This window comes from Heptranchias perlo, chromosome 6 (genome assembly GCF_035084215.1).
Source record: "Heptranchias perlo isolate sHepPer1 chromosome 6, sHepPer1.hap1, whole genome shotgun sequence".
Taxonomy (NCBI): domain Eukaryota; kingdom Metazoa; phylum Chordata; class Chondrichthyes; order Hexanchiformes; family Hexanchidae; genus Heptranchias; species Heptranchias perlo.
The window spans coordinates 51,827,879-51,854,378 of NC_090330.1; the positions used below are offsets into that span (position 1 = coordinate 51,827,879).

Below are 26,500 nucleotides of genomic sequence, written 5' to 3' on the forward strand. Positions count from 1 at the left end.
TGACCATCAATAACAATACTTACCCAGAAAGTGGCAGTATTGCTTTCAGCAACCTGGAGGCAAGCCGAAATTTATTTCACTATGACGTGTACCAATATTAAGCAATATCAAACCATGTTATTTTCCGACTGTACAATAATGTACCTATTTGCATACTTTGAATTTTGCCCAATTCACAAACTCTATTATATATATTTACTCCAATATTATATCAAAAAATAACATTCTCTCAATTCCTGATGCAGCCACGTAACAATAGAACCATCAAAGTTAACAGCACAGAAGGAGGTCATTCAGCCCATCATGTCTGTGCCGGCTCTATGTTTGAGCAATCCAAAACTAATCCCACTGGCCTGTTCACTCCCCATAGCCCTACATCTTCCTCTACTTTAAATATTTCTCCAATTTTTCTTTAATAGATGCAATGGCCTCTACCTCAACCACTTCCTGTGGCAAAGCATTCCATGTTCCAACAATCCTCTATGTAAAGAGTTTCTCCGAACCTCAGTTTTAAATTCACTCTCCGGGGCCTCCTGTCCCTGGTTCTCTTCCTCCTGCTTCTCCTCCTCCTCCATTATAATAGCAAGCAGGGGTAGAGACAGCAAAAGAGCCATTTTTATTTCTAAATTCAACTGTAAAATGTCTGTCTGCAGTAACAGGACGCGGATGGCTTCAATGCTTCCTGACGCAGCTGATTTGCACCTGCTTCAGGTGACTATGGGTGCCTGTGCACCTTAAAATCTGGTCACCATTTGAAGAGAGCCTCTAAAAAAGAGCAATTGCACGAAGGTCGCATCTGTAATGGGCCAGTATTATGGGCAGAGATGCATTTGGGCGGAGAGATTGATAGACGATCGCAAAAGATCGAGGAGATTTGGCCGAATTGTACTTACACACTTAACTCAAAATTCTGGAATCTTTTAGGCCATGCATTTGCTTTGCACCCCAATTGCACGTGTCTCTGGTGTAAATACACAGGAAATTCCAGGCCAGTATTCTAACTGTGGCCTAGCCAAAGTTTTGTACAAATTTATTATTCCTTCTTTATGCTTGTATTCCTTGCCCCTATTTATAAAACTCAAAATGCTGCTGGTCTTTTTTGTAGCTTTGTCTACCACTTTCTTGCACTTTCAGGGAATTATGTATTTCAACCTCTAGGTTGTTCTGTTTAGTCATCCACACCAATCAACATCTTTCTACTGAGTGTATACTAACATTAAATTGCATTTGGCACCTGCCAGTTCAATCTGCCAGGCTGTCTATATCTTCAGTCTTGTGCAGACCTCCTCACTGTTTATGAAATCCCCTAGTTTTATGTTGCCAGCAAATTTTGATATTATGCTGTCTATGCGCAACTCCAAACAATCTAAATATACTAAGAATAAAAATGGACCCAGCACTGATCCCTGGGGTGCACCCATTCACTTTAATTCTGTTTCCTGTCAGACATCGAACTTTTTATCCACGTCGCTACATTTCCTCTTATACTGCATACCTGAATTTTCCAGACAACTCCACTGTTTGGTGAGAATTGCACCATTTTACTTCCTATTTTTTAACTTTATCCATATGGATTCTCTCTCAATGCAACCCCCAGGCAATCCTTCAGTTCTAGCACTCTGATAGAATCCTCTACCAATATTGCTGCCCCACCCCCTTTTTCACTCCATGGGGTAAATTTTAACCCCCAAGAACGGGTGGGAGTAAAAATCCTCTGTTTTCAGAGCAGGACCGCATCCCGGCTCCAACATGCCTACTTCCGGGTTTAACCCAGGCAGGTTTGTGTGCATGTGGTGAGCAGACACCAGGAAGTCCTGCCTACACTTAAAGCTGGCAGGCTGATACTTTAAAGGGTAATGTACCTCAATGAGATACTTGAGGTACTTAATATTTTGTGTATTGGAATAATAAAACAAATTTAACTTTACCTGTTCGAGTTTCCCATCGCTTCCAATTCACGTCAGGTGAAAGCAGGCGGAAAGGGCCAGATCCATGATGTGAGTGCCTTTATTGCACTGCTTGTGGGCCCGGAGGAGCAGGAGTGCTTCATCCAGGCTCATCAAGCTCACCTGGCCAACAGTACCCCTGCAATCGGCCGACCACCCCCCCCGACAAGTGGTGGACCCCCGACCCCAATCGTGGACCCCCACCTACTTCTGACTCTTCACTCGACCTCCAGCGACCTCCGATCTTCTTCCTCTGCCCTCCGATCTTCTCTCTGGCCTATGATCCCTCCCTTCCTTCCTCCGATCCACAGCTGCGGCCTGCTGTAGCAGGCCTTCCTGCCAACAGCCTGACTGCTGGGCGCAAAACCCAGAAGTGTAATTGATTGGCCTGATTAAGGTCACGATCGCCCACTTACCTTCCGGGTTTCACCCCTGGAAAGCTTCCCCCTGGGTCCCTTCCCAGCTCAATGTTAAAATTTACCCCCATATCTCTCCTAAAAATGTTTCAACCAGGAATATTAAATTTCTGGATCTGTCCAAACATCTCTGTTATAGCTACTATATATCTCACTATAGTTGATAATGCTTCGAACTCTCCAGTTTTGATCTAAATGCTTTGTGCATTCACATATGTACCACTCAATCCTAAATCCAATTCTTTGAAATGTTGACCCTGATTTCATATCTAATTTTATGATATTCCCTTCTAAATCAGTGTTTTAAACTTCTCACTATCTCATAGCATCTTTCTCTGATAATATTTTCTCACTATTTATTTCAATTAAGCCTTCTGCTTCAATTCCACTAACTTTAGTAACTCTGCTCTCCCTCTCTAGTCTCAAACTTAGACTTTCCCCAAACCCTTGTCATATCACTTTATATTCTCTCCCATTGCTCTATTTACCCTCTCCACAAGAATATTAGCGCTGCTTTGGTTCAGGTGAAGGCCATCACTTTGGTATAGTCTTTTGTGGCTCCAGAACTCACCCTGATGCCCCAAGAGTGTGATCCTTTCATCTTGCACCAGCTGTGCAGCCACACATTGACATTCCTAATCTTCCTCTCCTCAACTCGTTCAATGCATGGTACAGGAAGCAATCTGCAGTCTACCAACCTTGAGGTCTTGCTTTTCAGTCTGGTGCTTAACTCCTTAAATACTTCTGTAAGACTTCAAATAAACATCTATCTAAGTTATTGGTTTCAACATGGACCATTATGTTTGACTGCTCTCTCTCCCTTTCCAGAAGTTTTTCTACCTGTTCCATGATGTCTGGCATTCTGGCACCAAAGAGGCAACATACCAATTGCAACCCCCTGTCTCAACTGCAAAGAAGCCTGTTTTATAGCCCTGACTCTCAGAATCTCCCATTATGACCACTCTACTATTCTTATAGACTAGTTGTCTCCCATCTCTTTGGGTAGTTTCTTTACTCGATAGTGCCACAACTTTGCTAAGGGCCACCCTCCTCTGATTCACCGTCATTGTCCACCTCATATATATCCAACACTAAGGGGGGAATTGGGCAGGAGAGGGCCGAGGGGGGTTAAAATTTCAAAAACCAGAAACCCAATCCCAATCCGCCTCCAACGCATGTTGTCTACATGGATTTTAGTAAGGCATTTGACAAGGTCCCACATGGCAGACTGGTCAGAAAGGTAAAAGCCCATGGGATGGAGGGAAATGTGGCAAATTGGATCCAAAATTGGCTCAGTAACAGGAAACAAAGAGTAAAAGTCGATGGATGTCTTTGTGACTGGAAATCCGTTTCCAGTGGTGTGCCACTGGGCTCAGTGTTGGGTCTCTTGCTGCTTGTGGTATATATTAATGATTTGGACTTGAATGTAGGGGGCATGATTGGCAAATTTGCAGATGACACAAAAATTGGCCGTGTAGTTGATAGTGAAGAGGGTAGCTGTAGATTCCAAGAAGATATCAATGGGTTGGTGGAGTGGGCGGAAAAATGGCAAATGGAGTTCACCCGGAGAAGTGTGAGGTAATGCACTTAGGGAGGGCAAACAGTAAAAGGGAATACGCAATAAACAGGAGGGGCAGAGGAAGTGAGAGACCTTGGAGTGCATGTGCACAGGTCCCTGAAAGTGGCAGTACAGATATATAAGGTTGTGAAGAAGGGATTCAAATGAGATAGGAGGGGATTCCCTGCCCTCCTGCCTCACTTTCCTTGGAGTATGTCCATGGGGAGACAAATGGAGGGGTGTCCCAAAAAACTGGCGGTGAGGCCTGCATTAGGTTGCTCCACAGGAGTCGTGGGAGCACCCCAAAGATGCAAGATGGCAGCTCGTATGTTGGTTTCTCCATACTCTCCCCCATGATGATCTTCAGACCTCAAGCCTTCTGCTTGTTACCTCCAGTTGCAGCTGTAAGACCCCAATGCCAGCCACTTGGCCTGCAGCTATTCTTCTATTTCTGACCCCCTGATCTGACGCAAATCCCTATCTGAGCAGACGTGTATTGGGAGCGTGCCCGGGCCATGCGAATGGCTTGGGTCAGGAAAATTGAGCGGAATCCACCTCTCACAGGTGTGGCTCACACCCAGCTGATAAATAGTTGTACGTAATATAAAAGACACAATAAAGGTCCCACTGCAATAAAGGATTTATAATAAATGGGGAACCAGTGTACAAAATTTAAGCAATGGATTCATGAGTTCCATGCATTGAATATAAAGGCTGTGTTAACCTGGACCAGTGTGGTCTCCTTTTTACATATTCAGGTTACATTTCTTTATCCACCTTCTAATTAGTTGGAAAAAATAACCAAATTTCAATTAATTAATGATGGATTTTAAATAACATGGGTCCTGGCTCTAAATTGTACAAAGAGTTGGCAAAGGTAATGGAAAACAAATAAGTTTACAAGATAAAGGCAACAAAACATAGATGTTTTAATAACTTTTAAAAATGTATTTTGTATATATTATTTCTAATATTTTTTCATTACTCTAAACATTAAATGATTCTTCAGTCTCACAGAGCATGAGCTGAAGGGCGCTAAATTGGGCTGTGTGGTGCCCGTTATTTCGGTGCTACACGGCCTCTCTGACATCCAAGATGGCGTCTTGGATGCGCATGCACATTTCCTGCGTTACGTGCGCCAGACGCCATCTTGGTATAGGAGTTAGCACAGGTGCAGATAAGAAAAGCTGGAATCATGTAAAGTAGGGAGAAAATGGCTTCAATCAGTGTGCAACGCTGATTTAAAGTGATAGACCCCATTTTGAGACTTAACGCTCAACTCAACGCACAGTCTTAACCCCGACCATCTGAACGTGTCTTAGAGTGCCTGGAGGACCCCACCCCCCCCACACCACCAGCACTATTTAAAGGGACCATGCAGGAATTACAGGTTAGTTGCTGGATTAATACTAGGACTCGGGGACATAGCCTAACATTTAGAGCCAGCACGTGAAGTTAGGAAATGCTTCTACACGCAAAGGGTGGGAGACGTTTGGAATGCTCTTCTACAGATGGCAATTGATGCTAGCTCACTTGTGAATGTTAAAACTGAGAGTGATAGATTTCTGTGGACCAAGGGTATTAAGGAATATGGGGCTAAGGCGAGTATATGGAGTTAGGTCACAGGTCCACCATGATCTCACTGAATGGTGGAACAGGCTCAAGGGGCTAAATGCCACTGCCACTTGCTGCCTCTTGATATGTGCCACCTTCTCCTGCAAGAAAGCGAGGCGTGTGCCTGGGTGATGTGCCTGTCATGGTTGAATAGCTGCCAGTGTGTGTGGCCTGTGAGTTGTGGGTGGGCGGCTTGAAACAGTAGTAAAGTGTAAGGGCGGGAGGAAGCATCTGATGGGAAGAGTTGAGTACTGATGGAAAGAGTTTATTGGTATGTGGGGGATGGGGGGTGTAGTGCGTGGTGCAGTTGGTAGGAGACACCACTTGACAGTTAACCTCACTCACCTTGCCCACTCATGTCAAAGCATTGAACTTCTTCCTGCACTGCATCCATGTTCATGATGCTGTGCGCCTGGCATTGACTGCGTCCCCCGCTGCCTCCCACTTTTGAGTATATGTCTGGAGGGCCTCTTGCCCCCCACCCCCTTCCCGCTGCGGATATAGGATGTCCCTCCTTCTGTCCACCTCTTGCACCCAAGTCTATAGTGCATCAGCAGAGAACCTTGGTGCATGCGCTCTCTCAGGCATACCAACTCAGATCGGCAGATTGGTGAAGTCTGGTGTGCAGATTGGAGGATGTGGGATTTAATAATGCGCAACTTTTATTAAATGTTTTAACATACCTCATCAGTGTGTAAACATAGGGATGGGATCTGCATCTATGTTTTACGTGTGCAATTTCTGATCTCTGTTCAGACTCCATACAGACAGTAGACTGTTATTTTCAGCCAATAACAGGTACAAGCTACCTTTATGAGATTTCTAAGAAACATCTTCCCTTTAAGAGATGGAGCTCCTTCTGGTGGTGGAAAGTGCAAATTGCATTCATTCCATGTGCAAGGCCTGGAAAGGAACGCCGATTACAAGTAAGTGCTCCCTTGGGACCAAACTTGCGTCTTGCCTGCCCAGGGTCCGTTGGGAGCGGGGTGTTAGCGCATCATGCTAACATCGCCCAGAACGGACCCTTAACCAATTTTTCCCCCAAAGAGTTCATATTGCAGAGTTCTAGTAAAACACCCACCTTCATATCCCCAACCCAGAAAGTCACAGGCTTGAGCACACATGCCATATGGCTAACTTGGCTATCCATCGCCAGATGTGGCCTGTCCACCTGAAATAATATTGCAATTCCCCTTATTACTCTAGGATCACCTTGGAGGGCAAGGAAAACCCCAAACTTTTCTTTTCCACCTCCTTCAACCTCCCTCCCCAATACCCTCCATCATCACTAATGCCAATTACAAGAAGCTCACAGATTCTTCATCTCCAAAATTGAGACTATCCCTCAACTACCTCAGCTTCCTCCTTCCCACCATACTTCCAACCCTCAGCAGTTATTTCCTACCACAGCCCTGATTCCACAGTATTTGGCTGGCACTTCCCATCTCCACATCAGCCCTCATCAGATTCATCTCCTCCAGGGATCCCACCACCTGATCATTGACCCCTTCCGTCCCAGCTCGACCACTCACCACCTGATCTCTTGGCCACTCCATTATCTTTCCTCAACCCAATACTGTTAACATCATTTGTTCCTTTTCAAAACTGCTCTCATTTATCTCTTGTAAAATCCACTGTCATCCTCTCTCTCCAACCCCCCAATCCAATCCCCCCTTCCTACCTACCTGCTTTTGACAAGGAACATATTATAAATCACGTGGCATATACTGTAAAAGTAAAAGTACTGCTATTGCCATTTGACAGCCTCTTACCACCAGAGTGCAGTCAAGAGGTAGAAGAAAAGATGCAACTCTGTAAAGTTTTTCCTGTAAACATACTTGCAGCGTCCAGCTCCTGTTCCACACCACATTTATTATTATACGATTTTTAAGTGTTCTGGACTCAAGTTGGTCTCATGGTCAATGATGGCCCATTTACAACTACAATACTGATTTAAACCTTCCACTAATAAATATCAGAATTTAAACAAATATTTCCTGCTACACAAGCTGTCCAATCAGCACAACTGTATCTAATACCTTCAGTACACAGTGTGCTTTCATAAGTGATTTCTCAATCGATAATAGTTTTTATAAATGGAGAACCATCCGCATCTCAAATAGTTAGTTATGGGTTTGGTCCTGGTGCTACACGTGATTGAATTCACCTTTTACTTGCTTGTGAGTGACTTCAGCTCGTTTTTATGGCTGCAATTCCCTACATTAAGTTCCACACTTCAGCAATGCTGTTGGAAGATAAAAAAAGGAGTAATTTCCTCACACAAATGAGCTAAAATAAAAGAAATTTGAGATCCTCTTGGTGTCCAGTTTCGCAGTAGTATAGACAAAGCCTGGGAGCAGATTGTCTTCCTCCCATACCAGACTCAAATAGTGCACTGAACAAAAATCATTATATCGAGAAGGGTGGAAAAGCATTTTAAAAATGGAGTCTCAACTCAAAGATATTAAATAGAAGAAAGCAAAACAGTTATAGTGATCCTTCGCCTCTTATCCCACGCCTCTTTCTGTCTGTTTTTTCTCTCTCTCGTGCTTTGTCTCCTCTTTCTCTCTCTCTGGGCTTTTGTTTTCTTTCGCTCATGCTTTGTTTTTTTTTTCTCCCTTACTTTCATTCTCCTTTTTTTATTCTTTTCTCTCATGATGCATTCAAGCCACAACTGTAACATCATTGTAAAGAGGTTTAGCTTTGTACCAATGCTGCAGTTATAGTGTAAATGCACGCTGAAACAAGAGTCAGGGCCTGACCTGATACTGGAGCAAAGTGAAGTGAAACTCCCTGGAAGAAGGACTCACTCCATTTTTCTTAGTAGTTAGGTCAGGCCTTCATACCGATTTACACTGCACAGTGTCAGTTTGAAGTTGAAACCCCTTGGCATCAATGCTAGATTTATGCACCATTTGTTTTTATGGTCTGTGTTTTGGCAAAAAGAGTGGGGGATACAAATGATGCAGTGGTTCTTTGCACAGAGCATCCAATTGTGTATAGCCAGCTTATGCGACAAGCACAAGTAAGGCAACATTATTTAATCTTCCTCGTTGTGCCAGCAAGCTAGGTATAACAAGGGCAATACATCACAGTAAAGGGATACAAGAACTGCACAGACAGCAGCACCAGAATATAGAGTACACATCACAGTATCAGACTGAAGCCATCATTTCTCCTAGAACTAGACACTAATTATACAGGAGGTATACTCCATTTATAACTACTGTCGCTATACCTATCAGATGCTGAACAAATGAATACTGGGTTGTCCATCAGCAAAGCAGTTCGTCTTGTTCATAATATTACTGCTCTGCTGTGTACGATTTTATATAGCTTATATCACAAACATGTAACAGTGAACACAAATATACATAAGTTACTACAATGATACATTTGAGTGAAATGTCCACTTTTACCCATTTATGGTGTAAATGTACAATACCTGATACTTACAACTCCAGGAGGAGAATCACAAATTTAAGTAATGCCACCTGAATTAACGAAGATACCGTATTTGTCAAGGTTGGATACATGGTCTAAACAGGAGGCCGCAAAGACCATGCATGTTCGATACAGAGCCAGATGTGAGTGAAAAGTTCATTTTAACTGAGCAGACCACTATATTTCACAAAAACTACATTCTGAATTTAGAGTAGATCAGAAGATCCTGAGCATAGCCCAATTGTCACTTCAATGTGCAAATGATATGCAAATACTAAAGACTAGTTTCTCTAGTGGTTCTAAAATCCCACTAATGATGGACTGAGTATTTGTTGTTAGCAAATGCACAACTGTAAATAGGCAATCTTAATTTAAAAAAATTCTCTTGGGCTCACCTCTCATTTGAGCGAATCCACATCAAATCAACCAATTTAGAAAATCTTTCATATCTGTCTCCTGCCCCCACATAAAAGCACTACTTTTCACTGATGTGCCATTGCACTGCACAGATTAGCATCCAATTTTTTTTTACTTTTTAAGGTGTTAAGTTACATTTCAGGACATGTTGCAAAGCCTGGACTAGTTCAGCCTTCTTTTAAGATGTAAAATGAGCATTGTCAAAACTCATAAGCCATGAGCTGTGTATTTAGAATGGATTGACGAATCCCTCTATAGACTGCCTTGGTAGTACAGGTTAGATCTAGTTCTAAAGCAGCACTTCCTAGCCCTCAAGGTTTCAGTTCCTTATCTGCAATTAGAGACTTTTTAAAAAAACAATAGGGAAAAAATAAAAATAAAATGGTACGTTTGGAAGATACGAAAAATATTGACCTCTTGTTATGTAGATTAAATATATTAATAATTCAAAATTTTAACTCTTTGGAAAAAGTTTTCAAAAACTATATAACTTGGCTAAGTGGGTAAATTTGCCAGCTGGTGGTGTACAGAGTCGGGGCGCGATCTGGGTGCAACGCATGCTGCGCGCGCCTAAAGAGACTGGTGGTAGGGCCATAGGAAATTGGTCTGCCAGCCTCATTAGCATGGTATCGACAAGCTGTGAGTGCCAGTCACAGCTCTGGAGGCAGCTTGTCGGTTGCAAGGGGGAGCAGGTATAATTTTACTTACCTTTATGTTGGAAGCCTCCAGACATCCCTTTAAAGAACGCTGGTTTGGCTGCTGTATGCCTGAGAAAACTGACTGCAGCATGCACAGCGCATAACAACAACATGAAGCACAAGCAACATATGCACGTACATGCTTCTGGCATTAACTCCATCAACCTAGCTGCTTGTTGGTCTGAGCTCAGTGGTGAACAGCCTCAGAGTTCTCTTTTACTCTTAGGAGAACTTTCTATCCCACATTCGATCCATTGCCAAGACTACCTTCTTCCACCTCCAGAACATTGTCTGCTTAAGCTGTTACCTCACTCTCTGTGCTGCTGAAACCCTCATCCACACCATCGTCACCTTAAGGATTCATTTCTTAATTGCCCTTCTCCCCAATCTCCTGCCTTCATCCTTCAAAAACTTCAGTTAATCCAGAATTCTGTGTCCTGAGTTCTCTCCTACAAAAATCTGCTCATTTATCATCCCCATCCTTGCCAAACTCCAATGGCTTACTGCAAAACTCTAGTACTCTCTTCCTCAACCATTTCTTCTTGCCACTTCTCTGCCTGCTTTTAAAAATCTCCTAAGAGATTCCAGGAAAACTGGTCGCTTTGGTAAAGTGTTCAAATATCAGGGGACACAAATTATAAATTATGAAGTTAGGAGTAAGAAGGAGAAACAGGCAAAATTAATCGCCTAAATAATAATTGAGTTGTAGAATGTCATTAGGAAAGGCCACTAAGTAGTTAATTTGAATGAGTTCCAGAGACAATTAAATATATTTATGGAGAGAGAAGGGATTGAAAGATATGGTGAGTAGGCAGGTTGGTGGATTTTGTAGCAAGGTAACTTAATGTTTTGGAGCTAGCAACCTTCATGGGCATAGGGGTAGAAATTGGTATGTGTTGCGCCCGTCTTTCAGGCCTTGTAGCCACAGTATTTATATGGCTGGTCCAGTTAAGTTTCTGGTCAATGGTGACCCCCAGGATATTGATATTGGGGTTTCAGCAATGTTAATGCCAGTGAATGTCAAGGGGAGGTGGTTAGATTGTCTCTTGTTGGAGATGGTCATTGCCTGGCACTTGTCTGGTGCGAATGTTACTTGCCACTTATCAGCCCAAGCCTGGATGTTGTCCAGGTCTTGCTGCATGCGGGCACGAACTGCTTCATTATCTGAGGGGTTGCGAATGGAACTGAACACTGTGCAATCATCAGCGAACATCCCCATTTCTGACCTTATGATGGAGGGAAGGTCATTGATGAAGCAGCTGAAGATGGTTGGGTGTAGGACACTGCCCTGAGGAACTCCTGCAGCAATGTCCTGGGGCTGAGATGATTGGCCTTCAACAACCACTACCACCTTCCTTTGTGCTAGGTATGACTCCAGCCACTGGAGAGTTTTCTCCCTGATTCCCATTGACTTCAATTTTACTAGGGCTCCTTGGTGCCACACTCGGTCAAATGCTGCCTTGATGTCAAGGGCAGTTACTCTCACCTCACCTCTGGAATTCAGCTCTTTTGTCCATGTTTGGACAATCCAAGTTTTCAAAATATTGAGAGGAATGAATAACATATTTAACTTTGATTGGGAAAGCAAAACTAGAAAAATCAAATGAAAAATAAATAAGCATGAAACAGGTCTTGAAGGTAATAGGGATTCCCCTCACCCCAGCAGAATACAGGATATGTAATACAGAATCTCGGGAAAAGCAGTGCAAGCTCTGCGAACTTAAAAAAAAACTGATGAATCTATGATTAAGAGTGAAACTGCAAGTTATATGGATAACTACAAATAAAGATGATTGAAGGATTGGCAGAATATGATGATTTCTGGGCTGCCATAACGATGGAATTGTCATACCAAGAAAGGCAACCAGTTAAGGATACATTGTGTAGGATATAACATTTGAGATATTCTGCAGTTTGGCAGTGGTATCATAGAAATGGTTACAGCACAGAAGGAGGCCATTCAGCCCATCGAGCCCGAGCAAGAACATCAAGCTAGTCCCACTCCCCTGCCCTTTCCCCGTCGCCCTGAATTTTATTTTTTCCTTCAAGTACTTATCCAATTCCCTTTTGAAAGCGACAATTGAATCCATCTCCACCACTCTTTCAGGCAGTGCATTCCAGATCATAACCACTTGCTGCATAAAAAAGTTTTTCCTCATGTCGCCTTTGGTTCTTTTGCCAGTTACATTAAATCTGTGCCCTCTTGTTCTCGACCTTTCTGTCAATGGGAACAGCTTCTCTCTATCTACTCTGTCTAGACCCCTCCTGATCTTGAACACCTCGATCAAATCTCCTCTCAATCTTCTCTGCTCCAACGAGAACAACCCCAGCTTCTCCAGTCTATCTATGTAACTGAAGTCCCTCATCCCTGGAACCATTCTAGTAAATCTTTTCTGTACCTTTTCTAAGACCTTCACATCCTCCCTAAAGTGTGGTGCCCAGAACTGGACACAGTATACCAGTTGTGGCCAAACCAGTGTTTTATAAAGGTTCATCGTAACTTCCTTGCTTTAGTACTCTATGCCTCTATTTATAAAGCCCAGGATCCCTTATGCTTTTTTAACCGCTTTCTCAACCTGCCCTGCCACCTTCAACAATTTGTGCATATATACCCCAGGTCTCTCTGTTCCTGCATCCCCTTTAGAATTGTACCCTTTAGTTTATATAGCCTCTCCTCATTCTTCCTACCAAAATGTATTACTTCGCACTTCTCTGCATTAAATTTCATCTGCCACATGTCCGCCCAATCTACCAGCATGTCTATGTCCTCTTGAAGTTTATCACTATCCTCCAAGTTTTGTGATCATCTGCAAATTTTGAAATTGAGCCCTGTACACCCAAGTCCAAGTCATTAATATATATCAAGAAAAGCATGGTCCTAGTATCGACCCCTGGGGAACACCACTGTATACCTTCCTCCAGTCTGAAAAACAACCATTCACCACTACTCTCTATTTCCTGTCACTTAGCCAATTTCGTATCCATGCTGCCACTGCCCCTTTTATTCCATGGGCTTCAACTTTGCTGACCAGCCTATTATGTGGCACTTTATCAAACACCTTTTGGAAATCCATATGCACCACATCAACCACATTGTCCTCACCAATCCTCTCTGTTACCTCATCAAAAAACTCTACCAACTTTGTTAAACATGATTTACGTTTAACAAATCCGTGCTGGCTTTCCTTAATTAATCCACACTTGTCCAAGAGACTTTTAACTTTGTCCCGGATTATTGTTTCTAAAAGTTTCCGCACCACTGAGGTAAAACTGACTGGCGTATAGTTGCTGGGTTTATTCTTACACCCTTTTTTGAACAAGGGTGTAACATTTGCAATTCTACAGTCCTCTGGCACCACCCCCATATGATTGAAAGATTATGGCCAGTACCTCTACAATTTCCACCCTTACTTCCCTCAACAACCTAGAATGCTTTGTTTCTGCATTTTTGAAATGTATTCAGGATAACTTTCTTGACCAGTACGTTTCCAGCCCAACAAGAAAGGAGGTATGCTGGACTTGGTTCTAGGGAATGATGGGCCAAGTGGAGCAAATGTCAGTGGGGGAGCATTTAGGGAGCAGCAATCATAGTATCATAAGGTTTAGAAAAGAACACGGACCACTCTAAAGTAAAAATACTCAATTGGAGGAGGGCCAATTTCAATGGGATGAGAACAGATCTGGCCCGGGTAAATGTGAATCAAAAATTGGCAGGCAAAACTGTAATTGAACAGTGGGTACCCTTTAAAGAGGAGATGGTTCAGGTACAGTCTAGGCACATTCCCACGAGGCAGAAAGGTAGGGCAACTAAAGCCAGAGCTCCCTGGATGACAAAAGAGATAGTGAGTAAGATGAAACAGAAAAAAGGGGCGAATGACAGATGTCAAGTTAATAACACAACTGAGAACCAGGCAGAATATAGAAATGTCAGAGGGGAAGTGAAAAAGGAATTAAAAGTGACAAAAAGAGAGTATGAGAATAGACTGGCGGCCAACATAAAAGGGAATCCAAAAGTCTTCTACAGGCATGTAAACAGTAAACGGGTAGCAAGAGGAGGGGAGGGGCCGATTAGGGACCATAAAGGAGATCTACTCATGGAGGCAGAGGGGATGGCCGAGGTACTAAATGAGTACCTTGAATCTGTCTTTACCAAGGAAGAAGATGCTGCCAGAATCTCAGAAAAGAAAGATTTAGTTGAGAAAGTGGATGGGCTAAAAATTGATAAAGAAGAGGTACTAGGAAGGCTAGCTGTACTTAAAGTAGATAAGTCACCCGGTCCGGATGGGATGCATCCTAGGTTGCTGAAGGAAGGGTGGAAGGTGCACAGGTACTGACCATAATCTTCCAATCATCCTTAGATACAGGGATGGTGCCAGAGGACTGGAGAATTGTTCAAAAAAGGGTGTAAGGATAAACCCAGCAACTACTGGCCAGTCAGTTTAACCTCAGGGTGGGGAAACTTTTAGAAACAATAATCGGGGACAGAATTAACAGTCACTTGGACAAGTGTGGATTGATTAGGGAAAGCCAGCAGGGATTTGTTAAAGGCAAATCCTGTTTAACTAACCCAATCGAGTTTTTTGATGAGGTAACAGAGAGGGTAGATGAGAGCAATGCAGCTGATGTGGTGTGTACGGACTTTCAAAAGGCATTTGATAAAGTGCCACATGGTAGGCTTATCAACAAGATTGTGGCCCATGGAATAAAGGGGGCAGTAGGAAAATGGATACAGAATTGGCTAAGTGACAGGAAACAGAGAGTAGTGGTGAACGGTTGTTTTTCAGACTGGAGGTAGATGCACAGTGGTGTTCCCCAGGGGTCGGTGCTGGTACCACTGCTTTTCTTGATATATATTAATGACTTGGACTTGAGTGTACAGGGCACAATTTCAAAATATGCAGATGACACAAAACTTGGTAGGGTAGTGAACAGTGAGGAGGACAGTGATAGACTTCAAGAGGATATAGACAGGCTGGTGGCGTGGGCGGACAAGTGGCAGAAGAAATTTAACGCAGAAAAATGCGAAGTGATACATTTCAGTAGGAAAAACGAGGAGAGGCAATATAAACGAGAGGGCACAACTCTATAAGGGGTACAGAAACAGAGAGATCTGGGGTATATATGCACAAATCATTTTAGGTGGTAGGGCACGTTGAGAAAGCGGTTAAAAAAGCATATGGGATCCTGGGCTTTATAAATAGAGGCATACAGTACAGAAGTATAGAAATCAGGATGAACCTTTATAAAACATTGGTTTGGCCACAACTGGAGTATTGTGTCCAGTTCTGGGCACCACACTTTAGGACCTTAGAGAGGGTGCAGAAGAGATTTACTAGAATGATTCCAGGGATGAGGGACTTTAGTTACGTGGATAGACTGGAGAAGCTGGGGTTGTTCTCCTTGGAACAGAGATGGTTGCGAGGAGATTTGATAGAGGTATTCAAAATCATGAAGGGTCTAAACAGAGAAGATAGAGAGATACTGTTCCCATTGGTGTAAGGGTCAAGAACCAGAGGACATAGATTCAAGGTGATTAGCAAAAGAACCAAAGATGACACGAGAAAATTTTCTTTTTACATTAAGTGGTTAGGATCTGGAATGCACTGCCCAAGGGAGTGGTGGAGGCAGATTCAATCATGACCTTCAAAAGGGAACTGGATAAGTATTTGAAAGGGAAAAATTTGCAGGGCTACGGGGATAGGGCAGGGGCGTGGGACTAGATGGATTGTTCTTGAATAGAGCCGGCGCGGACTCGATGGGCTGAATGGCCTCCTTCCATGCTGTAACCTTTCTATTATTCTATGATTCGTCTTACCCTCTATTTCTTTCGTCATCCAGGGAGCTCTTGCTTTGGTTCCCTGCCTTTCCCCCTTATGGGAATGTACGTAGACTGTACCCGAACCATCTCCTCTTTAAAGGCTGCCCATTGTTCGATTACAGTTTTGCCTGCCAATGTTTGAATCCAATTTACTCGGGCCAGGTCCATTCTCAACCCAGTGAAATTGGCCCTCCTCCATTTAAGTATTTTTACTCTAGATTGCTCCTTGTCCTTTTCCATAGCTAATCTAAACCTTATGATAATATGATCACTGTTCCCTAAATGTTCCCCTCCCGACACTTGCTCCACTTGGCCCGCCTCATTCCCCAGAACCAGATCCAGCAATGCCTCCTTCCTCGTTGGGCCGGAAACGTACTGATCAAGAAAGTTCTCCTGAACACACTTCAGAAATTCTTCCCCTCTCTGCCCTTTATACTGTTACTATCCCAGTCTATATTCGGATAACTGAAGTCCCTCATTATCACTACTCTATGGCTTTTGCACACCTCTGTCATTTCCCTGCAAATTTATTCCTCTATATCCTTCCCAGTAGTTGGTGGCCTATAGAATACACCCAGTGGTGTAATGGCACCTCTATTGTTTCTTAACTCTAACCAAATAGATTCTGTCCTTGACCCCTCCAGGATATCCTTTCTCTCCAGCACTGCAATATTCTCTTTAATCAATACTGCCACCCCCCTCCTTTCTTTCCTTCCTTATCTTTCCTGAACACTTTATATCCCAGAATATTTAGTACACAATCCTGCCCTTTTTTGAGCCAAGGCTCCGTTATTGCCACGACATCATATTCCCATGTGACTATTTGCGCCTGCAGTTCACCAACCTTGTTTACTACGCTTCATGCATTTGCACACATGCACTGTAAACCTATCTTCAACCTTCTTGTATTCTCTCTTTGTCTGATCCCACCTAATACCGTACTATTTCTTACCCTAGTGCTATCTGTCTCTCCCAATCCTTTGTGCACCTTGTTTCTCCTTTCCAATGCTACATCCTGGTGCTCATCCCCCTGCCAAATTAGTGTAAACCCTTCCCCACAGCACTAATTAGAAAGGACACTAGAATAGCTGGGTGTGAGAAGTAGAAATGTCACACTTCAGTACTACGAGTTGCAGTTCAGAGGTTAGGGCTAAGGCACATTGTCGGGAAAGTAGTAAAAACTATACTCTGCAACTAGCTATGCTACAACTGAACTGCGACTGCTTGTTGATGCCAATGAGTGCTTGAAATAGAAAACTGTTCCATTCGTGACATCCTTCAACTTGATGGGCACAAAAGTTCATAGACATTTGTTTTAAAGATGAGGAACAGAATTGAGAGATATAGATGATCACAATGGGCAAGCCTTTCTTCTTTGTGATATTATGCAGAACTCAGCAAGCTACAATTTGTGAGACTCTTGCCGGGCTGTATTGCAGGGTTCCACCAGATTTATCCAAGCACCTAAAATGAGACGATAATTCCTATGATCTGCTCTATGACACTTTTTATAGTGGCATGGACCTCATTGTATCTGTTGTCCCACTCTGTCTATGTAAGCTATACTGGAGTCATCAGCTATAACTACAGGGGGTAGCCCTGACCACCAATCAACCATCCTAATACACGGCTTCGAGTCATCAGGTCTGGAATGGTGGATGGTTGCATGATGAAAGCAATTATATCAGCTTCCTGGGTATCAGGCATTGATGTGCAGGATAAGGTGATTGGCATTGCACACTAGCTGATCATTAATAGGGTGAAAGCCTTTCCTATTCATAAAGTATGGGGCTTTGAGTACCACATGCATTCCATCAATTGCTCCCTGCACTTGTAGTAACGCTGCCAGTCCGTAGAACTGGATAGCTCTCTCTGTTTCTCTGTTTCCATTGGGAAGGATATGACCTGCTCACCCCTCCTGAGTGGAACATCAGTGATTTTCTTGAAGCAATGGTAAGCAGCTGCATGACTAATACGACAAAAGTCACCTGATGCTACCTGAAAGGATTCAGACACAAAGAAATTCAAGGCAATGGTGACCTTGACTGGAACGGACAATGCTGTTCTCCGAGTGGAAACGAGCTGCAGGTCTTCAGGCAGCAATTAACATTTATCCCAAATAATCTCTGGGGAGGGGGTGGGGGGAAGAGCAGCCTTCTGAAGCATTGATGGTCAGAAAAGCCTAAGTAAGACCTTCTTGGTTTGTAGAATCTATTGAGTGGATATAGGCATTCAAATTGAGAAATCCTTGCTCTCAGTGCAAAGCAGTACTTTAAGCAAAGCTGAGTGAAACTTGCGGCAAAAAGTCTTGACTGAACCTCCAAAGAACTAACGAAATTCAAGGCAATGGTGATCTTGACTGGAACAGACAATGCAGTTCTCTGAGTGGAAATGAGCTGCAGGTCTTCAGGCAGCAATTAACATATATCCCAAATATCCCAAGTATATCCCATATATCCCAATATGCAGGCAAAGTAACACCAACCTTCAGTCGCAGCAAACAAAATGGCCTCCTCAGTGTGGTCTCCGCCTGCTGCTCCTGCCATTACTTATATAGTGGCGGTAATTATTTGGAACCAATTTGGGGCAGAAGTTGGAGGAAATTGGGCGGATGGGTTAGCCATGCCTATTTGACCTTAGTTACGCATTGGTGGATTTAAGGTTGCAGCCTTCAAGAACCCATTTTACTCTGTCGAGCGTCTTAAAACAGGTGGTAATTCAGAGGAAAATCCAGGCCAATGATTCCTGAGTTCCCAGGATTATGGAAATGTCAAAAAAGCAACCATTCAGGGATGTATAATGAGAATGTACGTTTAGATAGATAGTTTGGAATTTTGTTAGATTTACCTTTAGGGACAAGGAAAAAGTTTGAAGAACATTTACTGAGAAGATTAAATTAATTGAATAAAGTCCATTATAAAGCATATTGTGCATGATTTATCATCATAGCAAATAATGGGCTTGATGGATCAGATGACCTAATTCTCGTTCCATACTTTCCTATGTTCTTAATTTTTTTGATGGATTGACGCGCAGGCAGATATAAAGACAGATGATACTACCACATAGTTGTTCATTGAGGTCAAAGATCAAATAACACAGCTCAGCGGTTTTATTCATGCACTGTGTTTTGGTTAGGGTTGCCAACCTTCCCGGATTGTCCAGGAGTCTCCCGGAATGGAAGATGAAGCTCCTGGGCACAGCTGTTATCAACCACAGGAGAAAAGTAGAGTTTGCACTTCTCATTCATGGTTGGCACCTGTACTTTCATGTGTACTTTCTTCACCTGCTTGTGGATGACCTCCTGGTTCTTGGAACTTCTTGCACAACAGCTGCTGGCGCAAAAATGCGAGCAAAGTTACTCAATTCCAAGGTCTCAACCTTTATAAGGTAAATGCAATAACATTTGCAAACTGTGGGCAAGTGTCACATGATCAAACGTTACATGATCAAAGCCTCCAGAAGTAAATCCAACCAGAATTGGCAACCCTAGTTTTAGTCAAAGCTCTAACCACAACATGGGCACAAGTACTCAAATTGTACGGTTGTTTCTGAACTTACTTTGATGATAGATTTTTTTTTAAATGCTGTTGTTTTTATTAAACTGCAACAATTTTACAATCATGCACAATATTCAGAGGATATCAAAAATGAGAACTTTTACTAACTATTGCAATACAAATTAAAATCTAAGTTTGGGTAGAACATAGTATATGTCCTGATAATTAACTACCAAAAAAAAGACCGGGTACTGTTATATTGTAAGAGCTGAACATATATGAGACGATATAATAGTGTAAACTTACACCTCCTTTGCTGTTTTAATTTTTCAGGTATGTCATGCTATCAGCACATTCACCGGGCTATAAATTGGGCCGTGTGCGGCCAATTTTGTAGGCGCTACACGGCCTCCTAAGGACCCAAAATGGCGTCCGCAATGCGCACGCACTCTTCTAGCATGACGTGCAGCAGACACCATCTTGGTAAAGGGGTTTGCACACGCGCAAATAACGAACGCCGGCAGCATGTAAAGTAGGGAGAATATGCGTTAGATCAGTGCACAATGCTGATTTAAAGGGACAGATACAATTTTGGAACGCAACGCTCTAGCCAACACACTGTCTTAGCCACGCACAGCTGAACAGGTCGTAAACAGCATGGAGGACCCTCCACCAGCGCTATTTAAAGGGATCATGCAGGAGTTACAGGTTAGTTGCTGGATTATTGGTTCTGGCTGCTGATGCATTTGTACCTGTTTTTGGAGGTCCTCTATACTTGAATACCAGGACTAGGGACATAGCTAAAAATTAGAGCCAGGACTTTCAGGAGTGAAGTTAGGAAACGCATCTACACAGAAAGGGTGGTAGAAGTTTGGAACACTCTTCTGCAAACGGCAGTTGATGCTAGCTCAATTGTTAATTTTAAATCTGAGATAGATAGATTTTTGTAAACCAAAGGTATTAAGGGATATGACAATAAGGCGGATACATGGAGTTAGAACATAAGAACATAAGAACATAAGAAATAGGAGCAGGAGTAGGCCAATCGGCCCCTTGAGCCTGCTCCGCCATTCAATAAGATCATGGCTGATCTGATCTTAAACTCAAATCTAAATTCATGTCCAATTTCCTGCCCGCTCCCCGTAACCCCTAATTCCCTTTACTTCTAGAAAACTGTCTATTTCTGTTTTAAATTTATTTAATGATGTAGCTTCCATAGCTTCCTGGGGCAGCAAATTCCACAGACCTACTACCCTCTGAGTGAAGAAGTTTCTCCTCATCTCAGTTTTGAAAGAGCAGCCCCTTATTCTAAGATTATGCCCCCTAGTTCTCGTTTCACCCATCCTTGGGAACATCCTTACCGCATCCACCCGATCAAACCCCTTCACAATCTTATATGTTTCAATAAGATCGCCTCTCATTCTTCTGAACTCCAATGAGTAGAGTCCCAATCTACTCAACCTCTCCTCATAGGTCACAGATCAACCATGATCTCATTGAATGACGGAGCAGGCTCGAGGGGCTAAGTGGTCTACTTCTGTTCCTATCTGCCTATGTTCCTATAATAAACTTTCAACACTCTACAGTGAGTGGGCTGGCTAGCTGACAGGCAACAGCAAGGGCACTGGCGGAGTGGCAGTGGTGGGACAGGAATGCTGTCATCCTGAGAGAGGACAGCAGGTTCATGTTCCATGGAGCCACTGCCACTTACTGCCTCCTGTTATGTGCCACCTTCGCCTGCAAGAAAGTGGGACATGTGTCGGTGAGTGTCCTGCAAGATGTTTGGGAGATAGAGTCATAGAAAGGTTACAGCATGCAAGGAGGCCATTCAGCCCATCGAGTCGGTGCCGGCTCTATGCAAGAGCAATCCAGCTAGTCCCACTCCCCCGCCCTATCCCCGCAGCCCTGCAAATTTTTTTCTTTCAAGTATTATCCAGTTCCCTTTTGAAAGTCATGATTGAATCTGCCTCCACTACCCCCACAGGCAGTGCATTCCAGATCCTAACCACTCGTTGCGTAAAAAATTTTTCCTCATTTAACCTTTGGTTCTTTTGCCAATCATCTTAAATCTATTCCCACCTGGTTCTTGACCCTGACACCAATGGAAACAGTTTCTCGCTATCGACTCTGTCTAGACTTTTCATGATTTTGAATACCTCTATCAAATCTCCTCTCAACCTTCTCTGTTCCAAGGAAAACAACCTCAGCTTCTCCAGTCTATCCATGTCACTAAATCATCCTTGGAATCATTCTAGTAAATCTCTTCTGCACCCTCTCTAAGACCTTCACATCTTTCCTAAAGTGCGGTGCCCAGAACTGGATACAATACTCCAGTTGTGGCCGAACCAGTGTTTTATAAAAGTTCATCATGACTTCCTTGCTTTTGTACTCTATGGGGTCAATTTTGCAATGGTGGCAGGTTGGCAGCGGGGAGGTGAAGGTGCGCATGACAAACCCGCATAAACAAAACTTACCGTTTCCGACGCAATCGCATGTTGATTGCTGATGATTAACGTCCTCTCCGGGTTTCGCCCCCGGCAGCCAACCTGATTGACAGGCTGGCTGCCATCAGGAGCTACAACGTGAGGTTGGGGGGTGGGGGGGAGAGAAAGAGAGAGAGCGAGACGCCATCCGGCACTGGACTGGAAGACTGGGTGGTGGTGGGGGGGGGGGGAGAGTGGAAGATCCGGGGGGGGGGGGAGAATGGAAGATTGGGGGGGAGTGAGTGGGAGATCGGGGGGGGAGTGAGTGGGAGATCGGGGGAGTGGGGAAGATCGGGGGGGGAGAGGAAATGATCGGGGGTGAAGGGGGGAACATCGGGAGGGTGAAGAGTGGGACATCGGGGAGTGGTGAAGAGTGGGAAATCGGAGAGGGAAACATCGGACATCGGAACAGGGTGCAAAAGTAGGTTCATTTTGTGTTTTCACTTCCTTCTATGGTTTTTTATTTAATTTATTTAGTTTCTTTTTCCCTGATCCGGCCCTTGACGCCTGGTGTGAATCAAAAGCGGTGGGCGGGTTGGAGCCGGCTTCCAAACCTGAACGGGATTTCCGGAGCCACCCATCCCCCCACCGCCCCCCCCCCCCCACCCCAATGCACCTGCAATTGCCTCCTAAAATTGAGCCCTATGCCCCTATTTGTAAAGCCCAGGATCCCATGTGCTTTTTTAACCACTTTCCCAACCTGCCCTGCCACCTTCAATGATTTGTGTACATATACCCCCATATCTCCCTGTTCCTGTACCTCTTTCAGAATTGTACCCTTTAGGTTATATTGCCTCTGCTCATTCTTTCTACTGAAATGTATCACCTGGCATTTCTCTGCATTAAATTTCATCTGCCATGTGTCCGCTCATGCCACCAACTTGTCTATATCCTCTTGAAGTCTATCCCTATCCTCCTCACTCTTCACTACACTTCCAACTTTTGTGTCATCTGCAAATTTTGAAATTGTGCCCTGTACACCCAAGTCCAAGTCATTAATATATATCAAGACAGGCAGTGGTCCCAGCACCGACCCCTCGGGAACACCACTGTACACCACCCTCCAATCCATAAAACAACTGTTCACCACTACTCTCTGTTTCTGTTACTTAGCCAATTCAGTATCCATGCTGCTACTGCCCCCTTTATTCCATGGGCTTCAATCTTGATGACAAGCCTATTATGGATACTTTATCAAACGCCTTTTGAAAGTCCATATACACCACACCAACTGCATAGCCCTCTTCTACCCTCTCTGTTACCTCATCAAAAAACGCTACCAAGTTAGTTAAACACAATTTGCCTTTAACAAATCTGTACTGGCTTTCTCTAATCAATCCACACTTGTCCAAATGACTGCTAATTCTGTCCTGGACGATCGTTTCTAAAAGTTTCCCCACAACCACGGTTAAACTTACTGGCCTGTAGTTGCTGGGTTTATCCTTACACCCTTTTTTGAACAAGGGTGTAACATTTGGAATTCTCCAGTCCTCTGGCACCACCCCCGTATCTACAGATGTTTGGAAGATTATGGCCAGTACCTCCGCAATTTCCACCCTTACTTCCCTTAATAACCTAGGATCCATCCCATTCGGACCGGGTGACTTATCTACTTTAAGTACAGCTAACCTTTCCAGTACCTCCTCTTTATCAATTTTTAGTCCATCCAGTATCTCAACTACATCTTCCTTTACTAAGACTTACTGATATGCCTGTTATGGTTGAATAGCTGCCAGTGTGTGTGACCTGTGAGTTGTGGGTGTGCAGCTTACAACAATGGTAATGTGTGAGGGTGAGAGGAAGCATCTGATTGGAAGAGTTGAGTGCTGATTGAAAGAGTTTGTTGGTATTTGGGTGATGGGGGTCGAGTGCATGGACCAATGGATGCAGCTAGTGGTGCAGTTGGTAGGAGATGCCATTTGACAGTTGACCTCCCTCACCTTGATCACTCGTTTCAAAGCACTGAGCTTCTTCCTACACAGCATCCATGTTCGTGGTGCTGTGTGCCTGGCATTGACATCGTCTCCTATTGTCTTCCACTGCCTTTTGAGCATATGTCCGGAGGGCCTCTTGCCCCCCGCAAGAGGCCCTCCGGACATATGCTCAAAAGGCAGTGGAAGACAATAGGAGACGATGTCAATGCCAGGCACACAGCACCACGAACATGGATGCTGTGTAGGAAGAAGCTCAGTGCTTTGAAACGAGTGAGTGCAGATATAGGATGCCTCTAGTGCATCATCAGAGATCCTTGGTGCACAGTCTCTTGCAGGCCTGGTATAAACTCAGATCGGCAGATTGGTGAGGTCTGCCGTGCAGACTGGAGGATGTGGGATTTAGTAGTACACAACCTTTATTCAATGTTTTAACATAACCCAATAGTTTGTAAACATAGGGACGGGACCTGCATCTGCGTTTTACGTGTGTGATGTCTGGTCTCCGTTCAAACTCCATGTGGACCCATATCTTATATTTTGTAAATAAGAGGTGCAGACTGCCTTTAAGAGGTGTAGGCTGCCTTTAAGTGGTCCTAGCCGCGATATCGGGGCCCCCCTGCTGGTGAGCAGCCACCCAACATCGCAGCAAGGCCTGGCTGCTCGCAGGAATCATATGAATGATTGTAAATTAATGAATTTAACCCCCACCATGTTCAACAGCTTTAAATATAGAACGTATATGAGTTAAGCTTGATTGACTAAAGACTGCTCGAGGGGGGCTGGCCCTGTGCCTGCAATAACTGCAGGCCCATCACGCGCTTTGGCTTTCCTGGCCCTCCTGCTTCAACATCCTATTCCGAAGGCCATGGAATATCCAGGCATAGGTTGGTCTGGCATTGGGCTTACACTACAAATGTTCAAACTGCAGGACTATAGGGAGCTAGCAGCAAGCCAAAGAGGACCTAGAAGATAAGATTTTAAACATTTTCTTAATAAGTAACACAATTCATACTTCAGCCTTGGGATCTTCTCACTGCCGCAATTGCACTCCAATTTTTTTCCCAATTTTCTCGGGCTAGATGTTGTCAGGGGACAGGTCTGCAACAAAGATGCCCCCAAGCCAAGTTAATAAACCAGGACAGGTTATGCAACGGCACCTGAGCCTGCACAGGCACAGTGCACTTTTGGCCAGGAAAATCGCTCCTAAATCTTGGAGCCACCATCTACCTTGTGGCTTAATATTTTTGTAAGGTAAAAGACTGGTTTGTAATTGTACAAGTTGCTGGTTAAGATTCAAAAGGTTCATTTTAACTCTCTCTGCAGCTAACTCGGATTCCCTCCCCAGCAGCGGTAAATCAATTATTTAAAATGCTGCAGCTGATTAAAGGGCAAGAAGCACTTGAATTGGAGGTAAAGAGAGAGAGCAGAAAACAGCTTGCAATGGCAGGAAGAGTAGCAGTATTGGGAGTATCTGCTGTGGTGAGGACTCCACATTTTTCTGATGACTCCATAGAGAAATATTGGCAGAAATAAGGGAAGGGAGTGTTTAACTCTTTGGCACTCAAGATCGGAAGGCGCATAAAAGGTGATGCAGGCAGTGAGTGCTCCCTCAACCACCTCACAGGTGGCAACATAGCACCAGAAACGAATTAATGTCCTCAAATGATTGGCCAAAGCAAGTCAAGTCATGAGGATCCACGTGTGTCCCAAAAGATTGCTAAAAGCACCTACACACCCATCGTGCACCTCACATATGCTCCCCCCAAATACTCTCCTATCCCACCATTACACTGTACTTTATCCCACTCCCTGAGACCAAGGATGGTAGTATCAGAGGGCAAAATTAAGAGACTGATGCATAGTCAGAACCTGAAGGCATTCTCACCATGACATCTGCAGATACCTGGGTGAAATTAAATGTTGAGTCAATAAGTTGCCTTACTCAATGGGCCGGATTTTACGTGAAAATAACTGCAAGGCTAACAGGGCTCACCGTTATTTCAGTGCAAATGGTAGAGCAACTTTCAACGACCGCAGATGTGCAGTTAAACGCGGAAACCCGGAAGTTGCTCTACCAGATGACCTGCTCCTTCGTAAGCTTCGCGAGAACGGCTGATTCACCATTCAAATGAATAGAACGGTGTGAAGTTCTTTTACTGACTTAATGGATACAAAATAATCTCGACAAAAAAAGGCATGTCAAGTCATTTAAGTCTAAGCATCCTTTTAACATAGGAACATAGGAACAGGAGTAGGCCAAAGGGGTACGGTAGCATAGTGGTTATGTTACTGAACTAGTAATCCAGAGGCCTGGACTAATAATCTGAAAACATGAATTCAAATCCTGCCACGGTAGCTGGGGAATTTACATTCAATTAATTAAATAAAATCTGGAATTAAAAAAAACTAGTATCAGTAATGATGGCCATAAAGCTACCGGATTGTCATAAAAACCCACCTGGTTCACTAATGCCCTTTAGGGAAGGAAAACTGCCGTCCTTACCTGGTCTGGCCTATACATGACTCCAGACCCAAAGCAATGTGGTTGATTCTTAATTGCCCTCTGTTTCAGTTGTAAAATCCCGCTACAAAAAGTCACAATAAGAATAAAACCGGACGGACCACTAGGCAACGGACACAACAAAGGCAAACCAAGCCCAGTCGACCCTGCA

The 26,500-nt window shown here is 43.8% G+C and overlaps 1 protein-coding gene across 4 annotated transcripts in view; it reads right to left on the minus strand.

Moving 5' to 3' along the window:
• Window positions 1-26,500, minus strand: part of dlg2 (discs, large homolog 2 (Drosophila)) — an 861,897-nt gene that overhangs the window by 592,028 nt on the left and 243,369 nt on the right. The window lies entirely within an intron of this gene.